Genomic DNA, 24,651 nt, shown 5'->3' with positions numbered 1-24,651 from the left:
CCTTTTTTTTGCAAATTGATTGTCCGCATGAGGTTGAGTTAACCGTGAGTGCTATGTATTATCCTAAACAAAGCTGATGCGATGGGGAGTAATATATACTGATTATGTGTGCATGGAAGTGTGAAAGTTTTACGAAATATTTATGGGCGATCATAACACAACTAAATTTTTATGAGAGGAAAATGCAAAAAAAAAAAAAAAAAAAAAAAAACGCTTCTGTTAGTTACAGCAAGAGAAAACATGGAAATGTTTTTGTTCTTTACGCTTCACTTAAACGTACTAGCAGTATATATATATATATATATATATATATATACATACATATATAGTTTAAAAAAGCTATTTTACGTCTCTGTGTTCGATTTTTTTCTTCATTGTGACAGATTTATAGGACGCGCTACATGGTGGTCAGTTCACACACCGAGCAACGGAGCAAAACATATTTGGATGTTTGAAATTTTGTTCAGAGGATAGTAAGTTTTCCAGGCGCAAAACCAAATGTTCATTCACTCCAATGAGAACATTTAAAACAACATTAAAAAAAAAAAAAGTCCCTTTCGGCACAGCATGCAGGCGTAGGCAGATTTAGAAGTACCTTTCTTCTGCAAATGTTTAGGAAACGTACATAAACTTTAGGAACATTTTAAACATTAGCCAATATTAAAAAAAAGAACGATCGAACATTTTATAACTATCCATGCAGCGAAATAATTTTAATGCATCCAGAATTTCATATTACGCCTACTAAGGTAGTTATTCAAACATTTATTTTTCATCCTTCTTTGCGCCAACATTTAAGATCCATAATATAAGATGATTTTAAATAAATTGGAACGAATTTGATACTAAGGATGTTTGATAATAAGTTAAATAAAAATAACCATTTATTCGATATAGTACACTGTAGGAAAGTTTTATTTCTTTTCTTATTCCAACCTCATGTTTTTTTCAACTCCTTTTAGTAATGGTTTGTATGCCTACTTTAAAAATTATTTTTTTTTGTATTTTAACCTCGGTATCCACCATTTGCAGCAATGGATTTAGTTTTAACGGAAATACAAAAAAAAATTGATTGTCTGTAAAGTTGGTTTGCGGACGATAGTTTAACGTGTCGTCATAACAAAACATTGATGAAATGATTGCATAAGTTTATGAATAAAATTGAATCATTTTTATTGAATTGTCACTATTTTGTATGGATACAAAGAAGCAGTGAAATGAAATCTACAATTTAATTAATAAATTTACTTTTATTTGCACTCATTTATTCAAATATGTTTATTCATTTAACGAAGAGATTATTTTAACTATAACTTTTATACATGTTTGCTATTTAACTTCTTCCAATCTGTGTTATTCTGTTAAGGATAGGACGATGATAGGAAAAGTAAGAAACGAATGGGAGTATTTCAAGTTTAATGTGCCTCGAAAAAGTCAAATCGATGGTTGTTCCAATCGAGTGGAAGAGATATAGATGCGGCGCAAGCGTACAATGAGCGTAACGGGACACAGTGTAACGGGAGAATGTTCCTTACGGGACACTTTTTCGTGCGTGCAGCCGGCGTTCGTCGATTTATTAGACGTTGTCACGTCAAAAAAAAGAAATCCCAGTACAATGATATCTAAAACAATTTTTTATAAGATACTCTGTGGCTGTACACAAATATTTAATATCTTGCAAATGGTACACGCTGGAGAACAGGAATATACCCGGCGCCGGTTTAAATGACGCGCCGTGCCAAATGATGCCGGATCACAGAGCGCCGCATGCTGCATCGTGTCCGCCGTCCAACATGGCGGATCGTGCGAGGCGCTAGTAGTGTGACAGAGCCGGCGAGCAGCTGTGGCACGCCAGGTGTGGCGGCTGCCAGGTATCAGGTAACCAGCTGTGATGCCAGGAGGCACCCACCAGAAACGTCAGCTGGCGACCACCGCGATTAAGGGTCTTCGGGAAACTAACTTCACGTGCTTCCTTCCTTCCGCCCGCCCGCCCGTCCCGTATCTGCTGACGCATGACGAGACCGGAAAAATTCGCGGATTCATTTCGCGATATGCTGGGAATGCAAGTAATTGTACCTTTATGCAATTTCTGCTATTGGTTCACTGTTAACCTGGAGGACTGTGGGCCAACTATAGACCCTCAGTCAAAGCAGTATCGAATCACGAGTCTCCCAATTGAGACGCCTCACAAGTCAGTGGCCAATGAACAGGTGACGTTTGCCCGAGTGTGCACAGGATCGTGGAGTCTATCCTGGAGGTCATGGAATACGCGAATTTTTCCAGTCCCTACGGCATGAGTCACAACGCTTCTTTGGTCGATAGTCTCTCATTGGCCCAGAGAGCTCCAGTTAAACTGCGAGCCAATAGCAGAACCAGCAGAATTGTACACATATTTGAATTTCAGCCTATCACTAAATGAATCCGCTAATTTTTCCGGTCTCTACAAATAACGTGACGGAAGCGATGGGCGAATAAAGTAATGTTTTATCCAAGAACGCGACAAACTTTCCGATTATGAATTTTTGAATGATTGTTGGATTTGTGTGTTGGTCATGTTATTATGATAGCATTTCTTAAAGATGTTATTTGCTAAAATCATCCATGAACTATTTTAGTGTGTTCACGCCACAGTCCCAATAAAACTTCAAATTTAGATTAAACATTTTTTTCTTCTCTCAAACTTGTCGATGAAACAAATTTTGATAAAGTTTATGGTTGTCGTATGTGTAGTAAGTATGTAATTGCTAGAGACATGTATTTTTGTTGGGCTAAAATGCCAATGGTATATTGGCTGGCAACTCATCTGGAGAGGACTTTAAGCCAATGAGAACCACTCAACCAAAATCTGTATCGAATCTAGGGCTACTTCGTTGGGACGTCTCACGAGACAGCGCCCAGTGAGCGAGTGACATCTGTCCGAGTAAAAGTAGAACTGTGTAGTCCATTCATTCCATTGACACAGCAAATGTTTCATCTCCCTGATTATATAATCAACACAGTTACGGCGCCTTCAAAATGCTCTAAAATTAAGTATCAATAGAGACCGGAAAAATTCGCAGATTCATTTCGCGACAGTCTTAAATTCATACACGTATATCTTTAAGCTGCTCTTGCTATTGGCTCACTCACTGTTCGTCTGGGCGACTCTGGGCCAATGAGAAACCCTGAACCAAAGAAGTAACGAATTTCGGGCAATACAAGTTGAGACGACTCACAAGTCAGCAGCCAACGAACTGGCGTTATTTGCCCTAATGTACAGAGGACTGTGTAGACTATCCTGAAGGTCATTTAAACTTGAATTATTCAGGTCCCTAAATATCGATGTTATTGTTAAATGTTATTGTTAGAGACCTGCAAAATTCGCGGTTTCGATGGCGTACAGGATAGACTGCACATGCCCCTGTACACTCGGGCAAATAACGCAAATTCATTGGCTGCCGACTTGTAATTCGTCTCCGATGGTTTGTCTGTGATTAGATCCTTGTTTGGTTGAGGGTTTATAACTGGTTGAGATTCGTCCAGATGAACAGTAAGCCAATAGCAAAATTATCTAAGAGGTATATGTGTTTGAATTCTAGCCTATCACCGAATGAATCCGCGAATTTTGCAGGTCTCTAGTTATTGTTAAATCCATCCACAATTAACATAAATAAACAGTGTAGCAAGCACTGAATACAGAAAAAAAAGGCGTTTATTAAGATTAAATATAAAAAAAGGGAAATAATTTTTTTCCTCTGCTGGCTGTGCGATGCAGGATGAAACCAGAGCAGGAGCTATCAGGCGCCCAGCAGGAGCGAGGAGGTGGCTTCGTCGGTATCCATTCTCCGCCATCTATAGCGTGTCGCACGCTTCGATTGCAGTACAGAGTCGATGGCACGCATTGTTCCCGGACTTGGCGCGTCACGGGGAGACGGAAGAGAAAGAGAAGTGAGAGGGAGAGAGAGAGAGAGAGAGAGAGAGAGAGAGACACACACGCCCTCGCCGCAGGGAACTCGGATTGACGAGACAACAAACTGTCAAGCACGTTCCGCGGTGGGTTTTGGTGGAAGGGAGGTGTGAAAATAAGGGGGTGTGGGGGGGGGGGGGGACCGATGGGGCAGTGCGTGTCAACGGTGATGGAAAGGCAGTTGGAGGGGGGTGGGGGGAATAGATTCCGCTGCTACGTCGGACGCGTCGTTCTATTTCCGGCCGCCCGATGGAACACTTCCGCGGTCGCTTTTCGTCTCTTCACCCTCCATCACGGACAAACTCACAAACATACCCCATCCCCCATCAACCAATAGCAAAGAGCGAACGCCTAGCGTCAGGCCGGGTACGAAACCATAGAGTGAACATAGTTTTAGAGCAAATTAGGGCAAATGCGCACAGCGCCAACTTTCAGGATGTCACAATTCAAATGGTGAAAGAGTTGACTAATTTATTTATTTTTGACGTGACGTCTAATAAATCGATGAACGCTGGCTGCACGCATAAAAAAGGCCCGTTACGTACATTGTTCCGTTACGCTGTGTCCCGTTACGCTCACTGTACCTACTCTTGCGCCGCATCTATCTCTCTTCCACTCGATTGGCATATGCGTCCGAGGAGAAGAAAGACAGCGGCAGCACACAACTTACATCTACACGTGAACTTTTTCGACGACTGGTTATAAAGTGAAGTGAAAATTAATGTGGTTTTCATTGCTTATTACAACAACAATTTCGGCAATAAAGGTTAATTATTCTTGCATTTTAAATATCTGATTACTAGTATAATTTCAAGTATTTATTCTTTTATTATTAAAATAAAAATTATTCAATTTTATTCATAAAAGTATGCAATCATTTCATCAATGTTTTGTTATGACGTTGTCACGTTAAACTATCGTCCGTAAACCGACTTTACAGACAACCAAATTTTTACGTGAGAACTTATATTCGCTCGTTATAGTAATAGTCAGTTAAAATTTCCATGTGTGACAGAACACCCGTCAGAGTTTAATCGCTAATAATGACGAAACTAACAATGCGTCAACAATGGTAGAGCCCACAGCGGATAGATCATGCCTGCGCGTGATTTTCGCGCAGTATTCGTTTCGCCTGTGACGTGATCGTACCAACGTAGGCGCATGCGCGTGATTGTTACGATTTAGTTTTGTGTAAAGTTGTACAGTTATAAATTGGTGTAGCGTGGAAACGCGTTCAGCCAGGACATTGATTCGGTTGTCGTTGTGAAGAACTTGCGGGACACTACTAGGACCCAAAGTAAGACAATAAAAATATTCGCCAGAATACAAGTGAAAATCGGCATTAAATTGAAACTTGCCAAATAATTAAAGATGTCGTCTGATATGAGACTTGTAAATATGCTCGGAATTATAGAAAACGCAAGTCAGAGGAACGCTCGCGTCAAAAAGGAATCCAATAAGTAGGGACCGGAAAAATTCGCGAGTTCAATGACCTGTAGGATGAACTCCATAGTTCTACGTACACTCGGTCAAATGCCACCCACTCATTGGCTGCCGTCTTGTAAGACGTTCCAGCGTAGCAGCCTGTGATTCGATAAAGCTTTGGTTGGGTGTTTCTCATTGGCCCAGAGTAATCCAGGTGAGTTGTGAACCAATAGCAGAGGCAGCACTGAGGTATAATTATTTGTATTTTAGCCTATCGCGAAATGAATTCGCGAATTTTACCGGTCTCTACCAATAAGCCGAAAAGTTCCAGTGCTGAGCGAATGCAGGAGCTAATGAAACATCGAAAAGGAAATGAAAAACTGAGATTGATAATTAAATCACATATTAATATGAAACACTTCTTAGATTTTGTACCGTTTTTTTTTTCAAGAAAATCTACGGCGTGGACCGAACTGAGCCTTTCTCTCTCTGTGTGTGTGTGTGTGTTTTTTTTTTGTTTTTCATTTTCAGAAAGGCAAACCATTTGAAAAGAAATGCCACGAACGAAGAAAGAACTAACGGACATTATTTTGTATACTTCATACGATACCATTTGTACGAATGAAATAAACATGTGTCACCCCTTTCGCCATTTGTCTGGAGACTTAAAACTCGCCCTCTACATGTCAGGAGAAACCAATATCAAGTTTTCAAGTAAAATAGTTCTAATTATAATACCTTAAAGCTTAAAGAATAAGCAAAAAAACTTTAATAAAGATGGTTTTCACGTTGGGTCCTTCATTTGTATGAATATAATATTTTATTTTCATGACGGATTTAAAACAAAACATAATCAATAATTTTTAGTTTTTTATTTCATCTTCAGTAGCCAATCTTAATTGTTTTAATGCATGTTTAGAGCAACGTTTCTAGATTTAAATTAATTCACTTCTAAGTTATCTCAAAATCAAATGAAAATGAATAAATAGACTCATTTGCCAACTAAGTCGAGCCAAAAAATATTTCGAATAGTGGAATTAATATGTGGTGTGGCGATATGAGGTGTTGTCGGGAAAGGTTCTTGGTTTTGAAAAAAAAAAAAAAAAAAAGAGGAATTGTTGTTGATGGGGAATTGTTTGAGGGGGGGGGGGGGGGGGGGGAGTCCAGCCAAGATGAGTTCTTGTCCCGGGTGGAAAATATTACAGTTACGTCCTTTGAGAGCAGACCCACATTATTTAGCGAGGTCTTCCAAGGAGAGAAGTGAAGGGAGGGATTTTGTCCCCGAGGCAGGGACACCGGACACTCACTGGGACTTAATTTAAGGCCCGCGATCAAAGGGTCCGGGCATCTCGCCAAACAACACGGCCCGCCGGCGTCCGTGAATCACGGACACCCCTTTTCCCTTCTCTACTACCCTTCATCCCTTCCCGACGGAAAACCTTCCTGCTGAAATCCTCATCCGAATTCGGGACTGCGTCCTACCGGTCCCCGATGTTGCAATGGCCAAAAAAAAAGTTCCCCTCATCATCCCACGAAACTCCATACAACCTCATCACCACCCCTATTGTCGTCCTTTTTCACCCAATACATGCCCCCCCCCCCCCCAAAAAAAAGTTATCAAACACAGACACACACACAAAAAAAGGGACTTTTTTATTTTTATTTGTTACAAAAACGACGCGGAAATTCGGCCTTCGCGGTATCAAGAGCCGCCCATAAACACGGCCATTACCGTCAGCGCTCACGCGACCGCCGACATTGTTGCGGTCGAGACGGCGTCTAGCGATAAATACGCTTTAAAAATTCGTGAAGGGCAGTTGCAAATCCTGCGCACTCCGATTCATCGTGATTTATTGCCGCCAATTCCCCCCCCCCCCTTTTTCCCCACTTCTCCCCTCCTCCCACTTCACAACACCCCCCCCCCCCCCCCTTCCCCGGCCTCCAACAAACTCTCCCGCGCAATCACATAGTTACGAAAGTGGAAGGATATCAAAACGACTGAAATGTACGCGCGCCAACCATGTTATGCGTCGGAAGATAAACAGCTTTGTCGGAAATTCCAGCGCAATGCGTCCTGCCGCCCAAAATTTTCACAAGATTTATTTAAAATTTCGATAATGAGCACATTAATTTACTTTTGATATGAAATTAACTGTGCAAGAGAAAACCAAAATTTATTTAACGTGAAAAATTTATCTCATAAAAACTTTTTTATGACGAGTTTTGATTACAATAAATGTATTTCTTCATTCGTCAATACGGAGGTTTGGTGTTGCAGAACTCATTGTGACATCGAAAAGATGATTTAAATTTTTGAAACATTATACTCTATTTTGTTTCATTATGCTTATTAATGTGCGCAGTTAATACAGGAATGCTATTCAGGAAACGGTTTACAAATAACTTTAACTATTACCGGTACTGGCACAACGCGAAGCACGAATGTCCGAGTGAGTTATAAGAATCCGAACGCAGTAATACTGCGAACAACATTTGGTAGTGTGATACAGTTGTTTTCATGTACATGAAGAAATTTACAAACATCTGTAATTTTACACGAATATTTCTGTTACATTAAATATATATATATATATATATATATATATATACACACACCTGAAAAATTCGCGGATTCATTTCGCGATATGCTGGAATGCAAATAATTGTACCTTCATGCAACTTCTGGTATTGGTTCACTGTTAACCTGGAGGACTGTGGGCCAATTATAGACCCTCAGTCAAAGCAGTATCGAATCACGAGTCTCCCAATTGAGACGCCTCACGAGTCAGCAGCCAATGAACAGGTGACGTTTGCCCGAGTGTGCACAGGATCGTGGAATCTATCCTGGAGGTCGTTGAATACGCGAATTTTCGCAGTCCCTATATTATATATATATAGCGTATATATAGCACGTGCGAAGAGGTCAGCCGCGCAAAGAGGTCACGACATCCGACGGCAGGGGTCACGCGACCAACAAGAGGTGGTGGTGTAGTGTAGGGTGAAAAGGGGTGGGGGTTAACCACTCCTTTCCTCCCCTCCCTCCACGGCCTGCGATTAATTAATCATCAACCGTGCAATCAAAAGCGCGCGCGGGTGCGGTCGGAATTCCGAGCGCTGGCGTGCAATCAAGCGGGTTAAGCCCTTTTCTCACCTGAACCTTCTCTCCTACACTGACCATCGTGCACTTTAATTTTTTTTTTTTTGTAAATTGAACAGAAATATTCACGTAAACGTACAGATATTTGCACATTTGTACAATTACATAAAAACAACTGTATCACTGCAAAAAAAATGTTCGAAGTAATACTGGTTTACGGATTCTTACCCGGCCATTTATACTTTGTGCTGTAACAGTACCTCCCATAGTTAAAGTTATTTGTAAACCGTTATTTTAAATGCTCACATTAATAAGTATAATAAAATCAAACAAAGTAAAATTATATAATATTCTACTATCTTTTCCAGGGTTTAAAAATATTACGCTTGAATAAAACATCAATTAAACTATAATATTAAGCGTCAATTTTATTAAGAAATACTTAGTATATCTACATAAAAACGTATTTAATGTATGTAAAAATAACCATAGCCATATTTTGTACAAAAATTACAATATGTCTCTAGTTATTAAATACTTCCCCTACACGTTGGTTATCTCTAGGGGCAGGCATTTTTCGCGAATAAATCTGGACGCCAATTAGACTGCAACAATGTATACCCGCACCAGCGGTTTCTTCCTTGTGATTGGCGGCCGTCTTGAAAGAGAAGTCGTTGCCTTTTTTTGGCCGAGTCCCTCAGGACGCGTTTGCTTCCGCGCTGAATTACTGTGGATTGGTGTTGTAACAATCGACATGCGCCTGAAAGAAACTCACCCAATCACGATAACACAGACGGTGCTACAGTGTTTCAACTTATAACTAGAGACCGGAAAAATTAGCGAAATAATTTCGCGATAGGCTAAAATACAAATAGTTATACCTCAGTGCTGCCTCTGCCATTGGCTCACAACTCACCTGGATGACTCTGGGCCAATGAGAAACGCCCGACCAAAGCTTTATCGAATCACGGGCTGCTACGTTGGGACGTCTCACAAGACAGCAGCCAATGAAAGGGTGACATTTGACCGAGTGTAGGTAGAACTATGGAGTTCATCCTGCAGGTCATTGAACCCGCGAATTTTTCCGGTCCCTACATATAACTGATCTCGGAATCTTTTCGCGAAATAAGCATGGCCCTAGTTATCTCTAGGGACCTGAAAAATTCGCGGTTCCGATGACCTCCAGGATATTCTACACAGTCGTCTGTACACTAGGGCAAACAACGCCAGTTCGTTGGCTGGCTGACTTGTGAGTCCTCTCAACTGGTATTGCCCGAGATTCGTCGCTTGTTTGGTTGAGGGTTTCTCATTGGCCCAGAGTTTCCCAGACGAACAGTGAGCCAACAGCAAAAGCAGCTTAAAGGTATGTGTGTATGAATTTCAGACCATCGCGAAATGAATCTGCGAATTTTTTCCGGTCTCTAAGTTATCTCGAGAGTAGTTTCCAGATAGTGTTGTTTCTTCTGAAGCGCTGCACACCGTGTGTTGTGTGCCCAGAGGTAGGCGGGGACCCGTAAGAGGCTGCTGATGAGCTGGCACCACACGCACGGGCATCGTGATGGGAGAGAGAGCGCGGCGTGCCTTCCCCCGGGGTCACGACCTCTCTCCGCACGGTAAACAACGAGGCTGCAGACAGGCGGAGTTTACCACCACCCCCCTCCCTTCCTTCCTTCCTCCTTCCCACCTGCTGCGGTCCAGCCGCCGAGAGGAGAACAAACAGACCGGCGGGCGCCGACGTGAAATATGGCCCGCGCGTGAACAGACGCCCCGAAAAACATTTGGAGAGCAGGAAGGGAGGTTCTCTTCTCTCACCCCCCCCCCCCCCCCCAAATCAAAGAACACATGAGGCGTAACCTGTGTGTGTGTGGGGGGGGGGGGGGGGGGGGCAGGGGAGACTTATAACTAGACACCCGGAAATTTCGCTGATTCGTCTGGCATCAGGGTGGAATTCAAAGTCATAGGTGTGCTCAACCCATGTTTGCTTTCCCATTGGTTGATTTCTTAGCGAGAATATTTTTATCCTTGTTATTTGGCACTACCTGATTCGCTTACTTCTCTCCTAGCTGGACATCGTTGGCTCACGGTCGTAGAGGGGCGTGTCCAAACAACTGCGGTCCAATCATGAACACAGTGCGATAGTGTGGAGGTTTGCAATCTAGCTTGCGACTAAATGAATGTGCGAAAATTCCGTGGCTCTAATAATAGCTAGGGACCTGAAAAATTCGCGGCTTCGAGGACCTTCAGGATACTCTACACAGTCCTCTGTACACTCGGGCAAATAACGCCAGTTCGTTGGCTGCTGACTTGTGAGTCTTCTCAACTGGTTTGCACGAGATGTGTTACTCCTTTGGTTGAGGGTTTCCCATTGGCCCAGAGTCGCCCAGACGCACAGTGAGCCAATAGCAAGAGTAGCTTAAAGGTATACGTGTATGAATTTTAAACTATCGCGAAATGAATCTGCGAATTTTTCCGGTCTCTAATAATAGCTATCATTAGGGGCAGGCATTTTTCGCGAATAAATCAGAACGCCTATTAGACCGCAAACAAGGTATACCCGCACCAGCGGTTTCTTCCTTGTGATTGACGGGCCGTCTGCGAGAGAAGTTGTCGTTGCCTTGTTTGACCGAGCCACTCAGGACGTGTTTGCTTCCGCACTGAATTACTTGTGATTGGTGTTGTAACAGTCAACATGCGCCTGAAAGAAACTCACTCAATCAAGAAACACGGACGATGCTACAGTGTTTTAACTTGTAACTAATCTCGGAATATTTTCGAGAAATATGCATGGCCCTAGCAATCATTTCCTCGTGGATTCGTTAAGGTAGCAAAATAGACTTAAAAAATCACATCTTTCTCTCTCTCTCGCATTTGGATTCTAGCCTATCGCAAAAAAAAAACCCGAATTTTTTTCCCGTCTCTAGATATCTGGAATGACATCTTTTCCTCTGCCAAAATCAGTTCCACTGAACTGCGAGAGGAAATATACATTTGTACTCATTCTCGCCTGGAAACAGATTAGGCTATATATTCATAACTATCCGCCATTCGTATCCAATGTGCCCTGAAATTCTAGTCTAACCACGCGAGTTTTCTCAGTTGCAGGAGATGTTTATCTAAAAAGTAAATGTTGCAAAAATGTAAAAAACTGACGTTTCTTAGAATAAGATTCCAGCATTTCTCTTTGCGATTATTGCCAGTAAGTAAAAAAAAATACGTACTATATATTATACCTAGGGCCACGATTGTTTCATGGATTCATTTGGTAGTAAATTAGACTTGTAACATACGTATTTACATAATTGACGGTTAGACATACCACATTCTCGAAAAATATCTTCCCTTGGTAATATGATTTGTTAGGTTAAAGGTTTCTAGGATTGGCTTCTAGTTGTCCAAGACATGTCAAATAATCTGTGCTTCAAAGACACGGGTCATACATAGAGACCTGCAAAATTCGCGGATTCATTCGGTGATAGGCTGGAATTCAAACACATATACCTCTTAGATAATTTTGCTATTGGCTTACTGTTCATCTGGACGAATCTCAACCAGTTATAAACCCTCAACCAAACAAGGATCGAATCACAGACAAACCAGCTGAGACGACTTACAAGTCGGCAGCCAATGAACTTGCGTTATTTGCCCGAGTGTACAGGGGTATGTGCAGTCTATCCTGAAGGCCATCTAAACCGCGAATTTTGCAGGTCTCTAGTCATTCAAGTTTCAAACAGTTATAGGCGGTATTCCAAGACATTCGGGTAAGTTAGCGAATAAGCATTGCCTTGCAGCGGGCCGTATTCCAGAACTTGTCTGATCCGAATCCCAGCAAGGTAACAGATCGGCAACCGTTTTAAGAAACGGTGCCCGGCACGAGGCTAGTAACTGGTTTAAACGCATTCTAGCGGACGTTTCGCTATCATTAGAGACCTGTAAAATTCGCGATTTCAAATTCCTGAAGGATAGACTCCATGATCCTCTATGAACTCGTGCAAATTACATCTGCTGATTGGTTACCGACTCGTAACACATGTTGACTGAAATGATCGTGATTCGCTAATTCTTCTGTTAAAGATTTTTCATTGGCCCAGAGTCCTTCAGATAAACTGTGGCCCAGCCACTGAAGCAAAATAATGTCAAAAGTATTTGGACTCTATCCTATCGCGAAATAAATCCGCGTATTTTATAGGTCTCTAGCCATCATCGATACAAATGATACGTAGGGGCATGTATTTTTCGCGAGAAGTTTTTGAAACTAGCTGAGAGTTAAAAACACTGTAACATCGTCTGTGTTTCGTGATTGGTCGAGTTTATTTCAGGTAGATGAATGCTTCATCACACCAATCACAGTATACTTCCGAGCGGAAGCTAACGCGCCCTGAATGGCTCGGTCAAATAGGGCATATGCTTATCTTGCTGACAGCCACCAATCGCAAAGAAGAAACTGCTGGCGCAAGCATACCTAATTGAAATCTAATACGCGTTCAGTTTTATTCGCCTGCTCCTACTGATACGCCAAAAATACTAGATATTGCAGCACCATCGTAGAAACATAAAACCACACTTCTAATTTTTTTCCAGTACTTTTAATGTTGCGATTATTTCTTTTTATAACAGTACAAAGTTTCCAGAATGTTTTCTAGGATAGTTACGCTGTCATGTAGATTCATTTGGAACACCAACACGGTTGTTACGTTCCCCGATGATCAAAAATTGACTATATACGTGTTAATGGCGCCCAACAAGGGTCCAACATCTGTACGAAATGAACGCGGAATTTGGACAGCAGAGCTGCAACGGACAGGACACGAAAATCCGTTCCCTGAAAACAAGGGACTGGCCGTGTGCAATCGTGCACTAGGGAATACGGTTAGGGTATACAGGTGTAACATATTCAACACCTAAACCATTATTTTTGTGTCTTGGAATACCGGCCGTAGACTGTTACAAAATAACTTTTTTTTTTGCATGTCTGTGCAGGTGAGGTAACGACGCAAAATGTGCATTTCAATTCTGTAGGAACATTAATGTTAAGAACGAAGCTGGTTTTTTCCACAAGATGAAAAAAAAAATATTAAAAAAAAATCACGAAACTTTTTGACGTTACCTTCACAAAGTGACGCAAAATTGGGGTCACGCGAAATTGATAAAAACTATCTCGAAGAAGAGACGGCAAGGGAGAGAATCGTGCATGCAGCGCACAGTTGCTTCGCGAAAGAAAAGAGAGATAGATAGATAGACAGAAAGAGAGAGAGAGAGAGAAATAAGCGATATTAAAAGAAAACAGCTACTTTATTCAGACGTTCTCAACACAAGGATTGACGGGGCACTCGTATGGGGTGTGTTTGCATTTCAAAGCAAGCAAAGGACCTTTTGAAGTACACGACTGGCAGTGCTGAAAGGAAGTACAGTATTCGTGTTACGTGAATATCTCCATACCCAAAAACGCAAAAACGAAGATCTCTTCCTGGAAAGAAAAAAAAAAAGAAAAAAAAAGAAGTATTTCATACATTCAATGTACCTGCATTTATTTTTTGTCACATTTATTTATACATATTTACTCAACCCAACAATTTTCCTATTAAATACAAACAAACGTTTATAGAAGATACAGAGGAACAGATAAAAGGCACATTTATTTAAGAAAAAACCATTTTCTGTTTCAAAATTTGGCTTCGCTAAAGTATAGTAAATAACTTAATGGAATGTCAGAAGTTAATAGTAATTGGTTTCCAAAAATAGTTTCCCTTTGTGAAGGCACTTAATATTTAATTCATTTTTTTAGATGACTTAAAATGTAATTATACTATAAATAGACAAAAAGTTTCAGTATTTGAACATCTCTTTGTATAGGCATACACAAATTATGCCTTAACGAACACTTTTCTTAGTAAAATAATATAATAAAAAATTGGAATAGTATGAAAACGGCCCACCTATATTGTGTCTTTTGATTCTGTTTCTGGCCAATAACATTCATTTTAAATTTCTCTAATTACAGAACATATATACAGAATGCTATGAGCTAACATATTTCAAACAATCATGGCACTCTTTATTTACAGAATTTTTGGAATTTCCACAAATAAATTTCATAAGCTGTTTTAGCGTTGAAAATATGTATAAAAACATTATTCAAAGTTTTAATGAAAACTACTGCAAAGCCAGGTTGCTTATTCGGAAAGTGGTGTCACACAAAAACAAATACTGCAACGGGGAGAATTGAAATCGATCTGAACTGTTCCCGTAGTGTGTCCCACAATTCACACAAGAAGTAATTTTGATAGAAAACACACGTTTTTAATTAAAAATTTTAACATTAGTTTTTTTCCTTTAAGCAAACTGCATGGAATGGCATAATTCATGAAAAAAAAAGAATTATGGTAGAAAACACAGGATTTAATTAAAAACTATAAATATATCAAAGATTTACAATTCAAATCTTGCGTGAATTTTTAAGATACCTTAGTAAGTAGATTTCGCAAACTTAATAAACCAATTGAGAAGAACTAGATAAAGGACTACAGTAATGTTCTTTAATACACTTTAAGAAAGTTCGAAACCGTTAAGATGTTGATACTACCTACATTTACAGGAATATTTTCCATTTTGGAGAGGGGGTACCCTATGTGTGTGTGTGTGTGTGTGTATATATATATATATATATATAGGGTTCCCCCTCTCCAAAATGGAAAATATTCCTGTAAATGTAGGTAGTATCAACATCTTAACGGTTTCGAAAGTCCTTAAAGTGTATTAAAGAACATCACTGTAGTCCTTTATATATATACATATATATATATACATATATATGCATATACATATATATGGCCAATTGGGGAATAGATCGACCATGGTTAATAGTAAAGGAAAAATCCCAGTATTTTCCTGGAGTTGTTTTTCTGGAAAATCCTGGAAAATTGTTATCAGGAAGTACGGACTGGGGTTTGAAAATGGTCATTTAGAATCTTACATGTCTCCAATAAAAAAAATTCTAGGCCATTCATTAAAATATGTAATTCAGGAATTATTCAACAATTGCCTTGGCTGTTTTTTTATGTTGCACGTGATTTTTTGTTTAAATTTACGGATTTTTTTTTCCATACGAGTTAATATTTATTTTGCACGAAAAAGAAGTTAATATTTTTCTCCCACAGGGGCACACCAGCCCGATGCTTCTAGGAATCAAGTAAACCGTGACGAGTAAAGTAACTTTCCCAGCCAATCAAGTTCGACACACACGTGACGTCAGCGCGACGAAATTCTCTGGCGCGAGAAACTTTGCGATTTGAATTTTTTTTTTTCCCTTCCTATTTCCATCCCGTCGAACGTACAAAATTCCGTTCGACTGATGCATTTTGTGATATTATTATTGTTACATTTTTCAAAAGGTTCGGTTATAAAAATATCTTCGTAATATTTAAAAATGCCTTACAGAGCACTGAATTTACCACCCACCCCCCTTTTCCAGAATAAACGTTATATTTGGATTATAAAGTTTTTTAGGAATCTCTAACAAGTTGATTTAAAAAAAAATTGGTTGCCTGTAAAGTCGGTTTACGGACGATAGTTTAACGTGACAACGTCATAACAAAACATTGATGAAATGATTGCATACTTTTATGAATAAAATTGAATAATTTTTATTGAATTATTACTATTATGTATGGATACAAGAAGGAGTGAAATTAAATCTACAATTTAATTGATGAATTTACTTTTTTTGCACTCATTAATTCAAATATGTTTATTACTTTAACGAAGAGATTATTTTAACTATAACTTTGATACAGGTCTGCTATTTAAATTCTTACAATCTGTGTTATTCTGTTAAGGATAGGACGATGATAAGAAAAGTAGGAAGCGAATGGGAGTGTTTCAAGTTTAATGTGCCTCGAAAAAGTCAAATCGATGGTTGTTCCAATCGAGCGGAAGAGATATAGATGCGGCGCAAGCGTACAATGAACGTAACGGGACACAGCGTAACGGGACAATGTGCGTAACGGGACACTTTTTCGTGCGTGCAGCCTCGCGTTCATCGATTTATTAGACGTTGTCACATCAAAAAAAAAATTGTAAAACGTCGTTGGTGTTCACAGCGACGCGATGTTCGTAGCTGCCACGTCGCGTCCGTCGCGTTATTATTGTGATTCCAGCGACGGAAGCGGCGAATCAGGATGCCGGCATTAAAAGGAGAGAGATAGAGCTCTTCCCTTCCCCCACGAGGCGCCCAGCCGACTTCCTTTTCAATTCGCGGACGTTCGGCGGCGCGCGGTCTATTAGGGAGGGCCGCCATTGTCTACAGCTCACGTGCGCGCCCTTCAGGAACACTGGGAGGTCAAGAGGGCCTCCCCTTAATGACGCGCGGCACCGCCCACACGCGCCTGCTGTTGAGTTTACTCTTCCTCACCCGCACAGTGTTGCCAGATCCACGGAGGTGAGATAATAAGGGACGCGGGTCAGTGCGATCTTTGACCGTGTTAACACACTTGAAGCCGAAATCAGAACGACCACCCATTTACTTTTTTTTCCCATCTGTAGAGACCTGTAAAAATCGCGATTTCAAATCCGTAAAGGATAGACTCCATGATCTTCTATGCACTCGTGCAAATTACATCTGCTTATTGGTTACCGACTCTTACCACCTGTTGACTGGAATGATCGTGATTCGCTAATTCTTCTGTTAAAGATTTTTCATTGGCCCAGAGTCCTCCAGATAAACTGTGGCCCAATCACTGAAGCAAAATAATGTCAAAAGTATTTGGACTCTTTCCTATCGCGAAATGAATCCGCGAATTTTACAGGTCTCTACCCATATGTAGGGGCAGGCATTTTCCGCGAATAAATCTGAACGCCTATTAGACTGCACCAGAGGTTTCTCCCTTGTGATTTGAGGGCGTCTGCGAGAGAAGTCGTTGCATTTTTTCTGACCGAGCCACTCAGGACGCGTTTGCTTCCTTCCGTACTGAATCACTGTGATTGGTGTTGTAACAATCGACATGCGCCTGAAAGAAATTTTACGCAATCGCGCAACACAGACGGTGCTACAGTGTTTTAACTTATAAGTAGTGTCGGAATCTTTTCGCGAAAAATGCATGGCCCTACCCATCTGTAGAGACCGGAAAAATTCGCGGATTCATTTCGCGATATGCTGGAATGTAAATAATTGTACCTTTATGCAACTTCTGGTATTGGTTCACTGTTAACCAGGAGAACTATGGGCCAATTATAGACCCTCATTCAAAGCAGTGTCGAATCACGAGTCTCCCAATTGAGACGCCTCACAAGTCAGTAGCCAATGAACAGGTTACGTTTGCCCGAGTATGCACAGGATCGTCGAGTCTATCCTGGAGGTCGTTGAATATGCGAATTTTTCCAGTCCCTACCCATCGGTATAGTTACTTAAGCTGGAATCCACAATCGTTTACCTGCATGCTGCTTCAGTGATTGGTCATTCGCTCTGAGTCATTCAGCCTAACTGTGTTCCGATAACTGAAGCAGCAAATTGTTAAACGCAGTTGGATTCCAGCCTATTGCGAAATGAAACCGCGGATTTTTCCTGTCTTTAACGATTCCTCAGCTGACGGGCCAAATAAGGTTATGACTCTTCTTGCAGACGGCTGCCAATTAGAATGAAGAAAACTCTGACTCGGTAAAAACTTGCTGCAGTATAGAGAGGGTTGAAAAAAAATTTCCGCGAAAAATGCCTGCCCACACGTACACATGTTTTATGTCTACTTTTCCACTCTAAGGATGAATACGTGAAATCGACTTGAGACTATCTATTGCAAACGCGTTGGTAGTAGGTACGACGAATTCTTTGAAGCAAAGGTTGTTCGTAATACTTGTGAAAACGCGGTAATTCCGGAGACACAAAAACTACAGTTACAATGAGCAATTAGGGTCGAGCTGTAGCGATATCCAAGCCTCTGATGAGGAGAAAAGGTAACATGATCAGAAAAGGCAAGCAACTGCAAAAAAAAAAAAGTCCTATCTTATTTTAAGACTACCTCACTTCCATCTTTTTTTTGCCCACAAGAGTGCACACACACACACACACACACACACACACATCCTCATACGGGTGAACGTGTTAGCCTCTCATGTTTTCAGACCTTGTGCAGCACTCTCCCAACCCCACGTCCTTTTTGAAACATTCCTCTCTACCCCCTTTTCAGACCAGTGGAATGATCAGGGCGGTAAGAAGCTTAGAGTACACACACTCGCTGAAGACCACGTGGTAAAGAATTGGGAGTGGGGGAAGAGGGAAGAGGGACGGGCGTGAAACATAAAAGCCCAGCCAAAACGACCAACCCTTCTATAGCTAGCCTCCATTCCCTTTCCTTCCCCTAGCACAATCCTTTCCCAAATGGCCCGGCCACCACCCTGGCTATCGCGCAAACCACAACCCCCAACACTCCTTATTACCCCTTTCTTCTTTGCGGGAGGTAGGAGCTTATCTGCCCGGAATATTCACAGCCGCTGCACAGCTGCAGCTGAATGCGTTCCATGCTACCTAACCCCTTTTACCCTTTCTTACGTCCAAGCTGCTGCCAGCTAGGGCTGTGCGACATAGATGTATCGATAGGGCCAAGCAGATTTCGCGAAAAGATTCCAAGATTAGCTAATAGTTAAAAACATTGTAGCATCATCTGTGTTTCATGATTGGGTGAGTTTCTTTCACGTGAATGTCGATTGTTACAACACCAATCACAAGTAATTCAGTGCGGAAGCAAACGCGTCCTGAGTGGCTGGGTCAAACAAGGCAACGACATCTCTCACAGACGGCCGCCAATCACAGGTAATGAACCGATGGTGCGGTGTACCGTGTTACAGACTAATATAGGCGTTCAGATTTATTCGCGAAAAATGCCTGCCCTTATGTATCGATTATAAAAAAATGCCTGTCTGGAGATGTTGGGCTCGATGCGTCGGGGGCCAAATCTAGAATACGAGTGACATTCAAATACAAACGGGAATGTTGTTGACTCGACTCGAGCGGTGAGAATGCAGAAGCGCAGAAGCGACGGGGGAGGGAGGGGGTGACAGCAGCGGCGGTCCTCGCACTACGGCCATGTCAGTGTCGCTGTCACTCGTATTCCCGCCAGCGAGGGCGTGAGGTCGAGTGGAACTGTGGACACACTCCAGGCACAGTTCGGGCGATGCTACTGCGAGCTAAACCCAAGGGTCCTCGGGCCCAGGAGTCTCGAAATGGTCGAGATAAATTTGAACATCTAAGCCCTGAACGGCATCCGGCGACCAGCGTAAATGAGGACGATATCCAGGCCGCGTGACTTCCATATGTTTGGTCCACTGAAGGAGGCATTAGTAGAGACCGGAAAAATTCGCGAATTCATTTCGCAATAGGCTAAAACACAAATAGTTAGAGACCTGCAAAATTCGCGGATTCATTCGGTGATAGGCTAGAATTCAAACACATATACCTCTTAGATAATTTTGCTTTTGGCTTACTGTTCATCTTGGCGAATCTCAACCAATTATAAACCCTCAAGCAAAGAAGGATCGAATCACAGACAAACCAGCTGAGACGACTTACAAGTCAACAACCAATGAACTTGCGTTATTTGCCCAGTGTACAGGAGAATGTGGAGTCTATCCTGAAGGCCATCGAAACCGCGAATTTTGCAGGTCTCTACAAATAGTTATACCTAAGTGCTTCCTCTGCTATTGGCTCACAACTAACCTGGATGACTCTGGGCCAATGAGAAACACCTAACCAAAGCTTTATCGAATCACAGGCTGCTACGCTGGGACGTCTCACGAGACAGCAGCCAATGAGTGGGTGACATTTGACCGAGAGTACGCAGAACTATGGAGTTCATCCTACAGGTCATTGAACCCACGAATTTTTCCGGTCCCTAGGCATTAGGAGGAGAGAGATTTAAAGACAACGCTGCGGTTGAACAGTACGTGAGCAATTGGCTACCAAGGCAACAATATTTTTTTTTCCCATGAAGGAACCAAAATTCTTCCTATCCGAAGGAGAAAATGTATTTCTGTTGAAGGAAACTGTGTAGGAAATAAAGGCTTTTTATTTGTATTTTCGTAAATCACCAATAAATTCGTATAAAAATATTCCGATTCATATTTGAATGATCCTCGTAATATTGAAACATCGACATGTCCCAGATATCGCTACACACAGGGCAACATGTCGAACATCTTGGGAGCCGGACGAAACAGCCAGATGCATATCCATATAAACAAAGAGAAGGTTTTAGGTTTGTGTATACTTGAATCTTATTTTTCGCACATAACTTTCTTCTAATTTTCCACTAGTAGCGACAAGGCCCTGAACCGCTATGGCTATTAATATTTTTTGCCCGTCCTTCAGAGGTTTATATGGTGTTGATAAACTTATTTTTCAATTAATGATAAGTAATAGATACAAATTATTCAGAGATATTCACATTTTCATTCACAAACATCTACGTAACAACTAAGAAATATTTTTCTATATTTTTACAAAAGTCTCCTTTGGAAACTAGTAACCAAGAAATAGTTTGTAATACTACAAGAAAGATATAGTAACTTTGTACATAACATGGCAATGGTTATTTTTGCATATGTGAAATATGTTTTTTCGAGATAATACAGAGTATTTCTTATTATATTGGCGCCTTGTTTTATATTTTAATTGATTTTTAATCAAACATAATTTTTTTTCAAACGATGGAAAAGAAATCAAATATTTAATCATTGAACTTTTTGTTTTTATCGTGCTTTTTTATGTGCGCAGTTAATACATGAAAGCTATTAAGAAAACGGTTTACAATGACTGTAACGAACGGAGGTACTAGGACAATACAATGTATAAATGCCCGGGTAAGAATACGTAACCCATTATTACTGCGAACACGACTTTGCAGTGATACAGTTGTTTTCATGTAAATGTACAAAGTTACAAATATCTGTAATTTTACATGATTATTAAAATTCAATTTACATCAACAACACAATTGGTTGTCTGTAAAGTCGGTTTACGGACGATAGTTTAACGTAAAAACGTCATAAAAAAACATTGATGAAATGATTGCATACTTTTATAAATAAAATTGAATCATTTTTATTGAATTATCACTATTTTGTATGGATACAAAGAAGGAGTGAAATGAAAGCTACAATTTAACTGATAAGTTTACTTTTATTTGCACTCATTAATTTAAATATGTTTATTACTTTAACGAAAATATTATTTTAACTATAACTTTTATACATGTTTGCTATTTAACTTCTTCCAATCTGTATTTTTCTGTTAAGGATAGGACGATGATATGAAAAGTAGGAAACGAATGGGAGTGTTTCAAGTTTAATGTGCCTCGAAAAAGTCAAATCGATGGTTGTTCCAATCTAGTGGAAGAGAGATAGATGCGGCGCAAGCGTACAATGAGCGTAACGGGACAATGTGCGTAACGGGACACTTTTTCGTGCGTGCAGCCGGCGTTCATCGATTTATTAGACATTGTCACGTCAAAAATTCACGGTGTGGGAAATGGAGCGTGCATGGAGCCTCACCAAGGTTTCTAGTCTCCGTTGATCTGCAAGCCCTTTTGACGCCCCAGCATTCAACCGAGTTTCCCTCGTCCCAGAACGAGCACGTCTCATCTCGAGAAATGAGTCTTTACGTGCGAAGTTACGTCAGAACTTCAGTCAATGGGAGCTAGACTAACTAAGGACGTCGTAAAAAAAACTTTCGTGACAAGCATTTCCCATCCCCGCGCACTGAAAACAGCGAACAACCCGTGACTCGCTAATTCAACGCAACACCAAACTTCTCGAAACCACTTCGGTGATTAAATTTACACCAATGGAATATCGAAAGCACCTATGCTCGGCGCGTATTCGTTAACTAAAGACACGAACGAGAGGAAAAAAAAAATGTATTTTTGACGCTCCAGAGATCGCAGCTTCTACGATTCGTATTTTCTGCTACGTTAAAGCAATAACCTCCACACGTCTAATTCATTTATAAACTAGCTAATAACCCATGACTTCGCTCGCGCGATTTCAGTGTATTGTTGATATTTTACAACTTTAAAGTAAAGTAGGTATGTGATTAATTCCAATTACTAAATAAATAGACACAATAAAATGGTCGGTGAAGATTAGATTTATTTCTGAACGAAACCATTTAAAATTGTTATTTTTTAAAGTGATAATGCCTACTTTTTTTTATTTAGAGTTTAGATTAGGTACTCGATTTTAAAACTCTTATTTAAATGCATCCTACGATATATTTTCCCTTAGTAATACCACTTAACATCCTTATGATTTTGAGGTAGCAAGGTTGAAACATTGTAAAACACGCGCCTATTTTAGTTTAAAAATATATATTATTTTACACTTATCCTTGCATTTATTTTTGTTATGCTCAGAATAATAAATAGGGCCCTGCAGATATCGTGAAAAGATTCCAAGACTAGCTAAAAGTTAAAAAAAACTGTAGCATCGTCTGTGGTTCATGATTGGGCGAGTTTATTCCAGGCGCATTTCAATTGTTACAACACCAATCACAGTAATTCATTGCGGAAGCATACGCGTCCTGAGTGGCTCGGTCCAACAAGGCAACGACTTCTCTCGCAGACGTACCGTCAATCACAAGAAACATCTGGTGAGGGTTATACCGTGTTCCAGACTAATAGGCGTTCAGATTTATTCGCGAAAAATGCCTGCCCCTAATAATAAAACTTTTTTATCACTTTATAACCGATACTACGTTATTTTAAAAAATTTACACAAAGATTCAGTATAAAAAATTATGTGTCGTTGAGGGCATTTGCGAACCTGCAGGGGTGATCGCGAGCCTTCGATCCTGCGGTTAAGTTTCCTGGAGGAATGCCGAATTAGGAAGTTTGTCCGTCCTCTTTCTCTCAGTCTTTCTCTCTGTCTTTCTGTCTGTGTCAATGTCTCTCTCGCTGTCTCTCCTTCCGTAACTCCTCCCCTCTTTCCCCACCAAATATTTGCGCAGCGTCCATCAGTTTCCAATTTTTTTTTCCAGAGTGTCGTGCGGAACAGTCTACGGGCCTCTTTCTCCTCATCCTCTAACACTTCCTTAGTTTATTTTCTCCCCGCCTTACCTTGCACGTCTCCGGCTAGTAATTTCGACGGAAGGAATGAATTATGCATAATGTTGACGCTCTCGCCGCGCCTGCCTCTGAGACGCGGCCCGTCTCCACGTGACTTCCTTCTCAAGCGAGCAGCGTCGCTCGAGGGACACGCGTGGCGTTACGCCGTGTTTACGTCCGAGCCAAGAGTGCGCCTCGCCTCGCTCATGAGCGGAGTGAGCAAACCGTTAATACGGGCGTGCATTTTTGACGTGACAACGTCTAATAAATCGATGAACTTCGGTTGCACGCACGAAAAAGTGTCCCGTTACGCACATTGTTCCGTTACGCTGTGTCCCGTTACGCTCATTGTTCCGTTACGCTGTGTCCCGTTACGCTCATTGTTCCGTTACAATGTGTCCCGTTACGCTCATTTTTCCGTTACGCTGTGTCCCGTTACGCTGTCGGCGAGTGCAGTAATAATGTGTTATGTTACAATTGACTAAGAAATTATGGTCGTTCATATAATTGATGATAGATATTTGATTTCAGATTATTTATATGAAAACTTGGTCATAATTATATTTAAACTTTATAGCTAAACGCCAGTTTTTAAAATGAATTACAAGTAATCTACACGTGAACTGTTTCGTCAACTGTTTATAAAGTGAAGTGAAAGTTAATGTGGTTTTCATTGCTTATTACAACAACAATTTCTGCAATAAGGGTTAATTATTCTTGCATTTTAAAAATATTATTACTATATAATTTCAAGTATTTATTCTTTTATTATTAAAATAAAAATTATTCAATTTTATTCATAAAAGTATGCATTCATTTCATCAATGATTAGTTATGACGTCACGTTAAACTATCGTCCGTAAACCGACTTTACAGACAACCAAATTTTTTTGGGAAGAGATTTTGAGAACAGCTGTGTGTTAAAAACCGCAGTACTATCTCCAGTGTTTCTCGTGATTGGTTGAGTTTCTTCCAGGTACGTGACCACTGTCTTCACGCGAATCACAGCCATTCTTGCTTAAGGAAACGTGTCCTGAATAGGCCCGGCCAAAAGAAGATAATAGCTAGAGACCGGAAAAATTCGCAATTTCAATGACCTG

The sequence above is a fragment of the Bacillus rossius genome, chromosome 16, assembly GCF_032445375.1.
Source record: "Bacillus rossius redtenbacheri isolate Brsri chromosome 16, Brsri_v3, whole genome shotgun sequence".
NCBI lineage: Eukaryota > Metazoa > Arthropoda > Insecta > Phasmatodea > Bacillidae > Bacillus > Bacillus rossius.
This window is presented reverse-complemented; position numbering follows the sequence as displayed.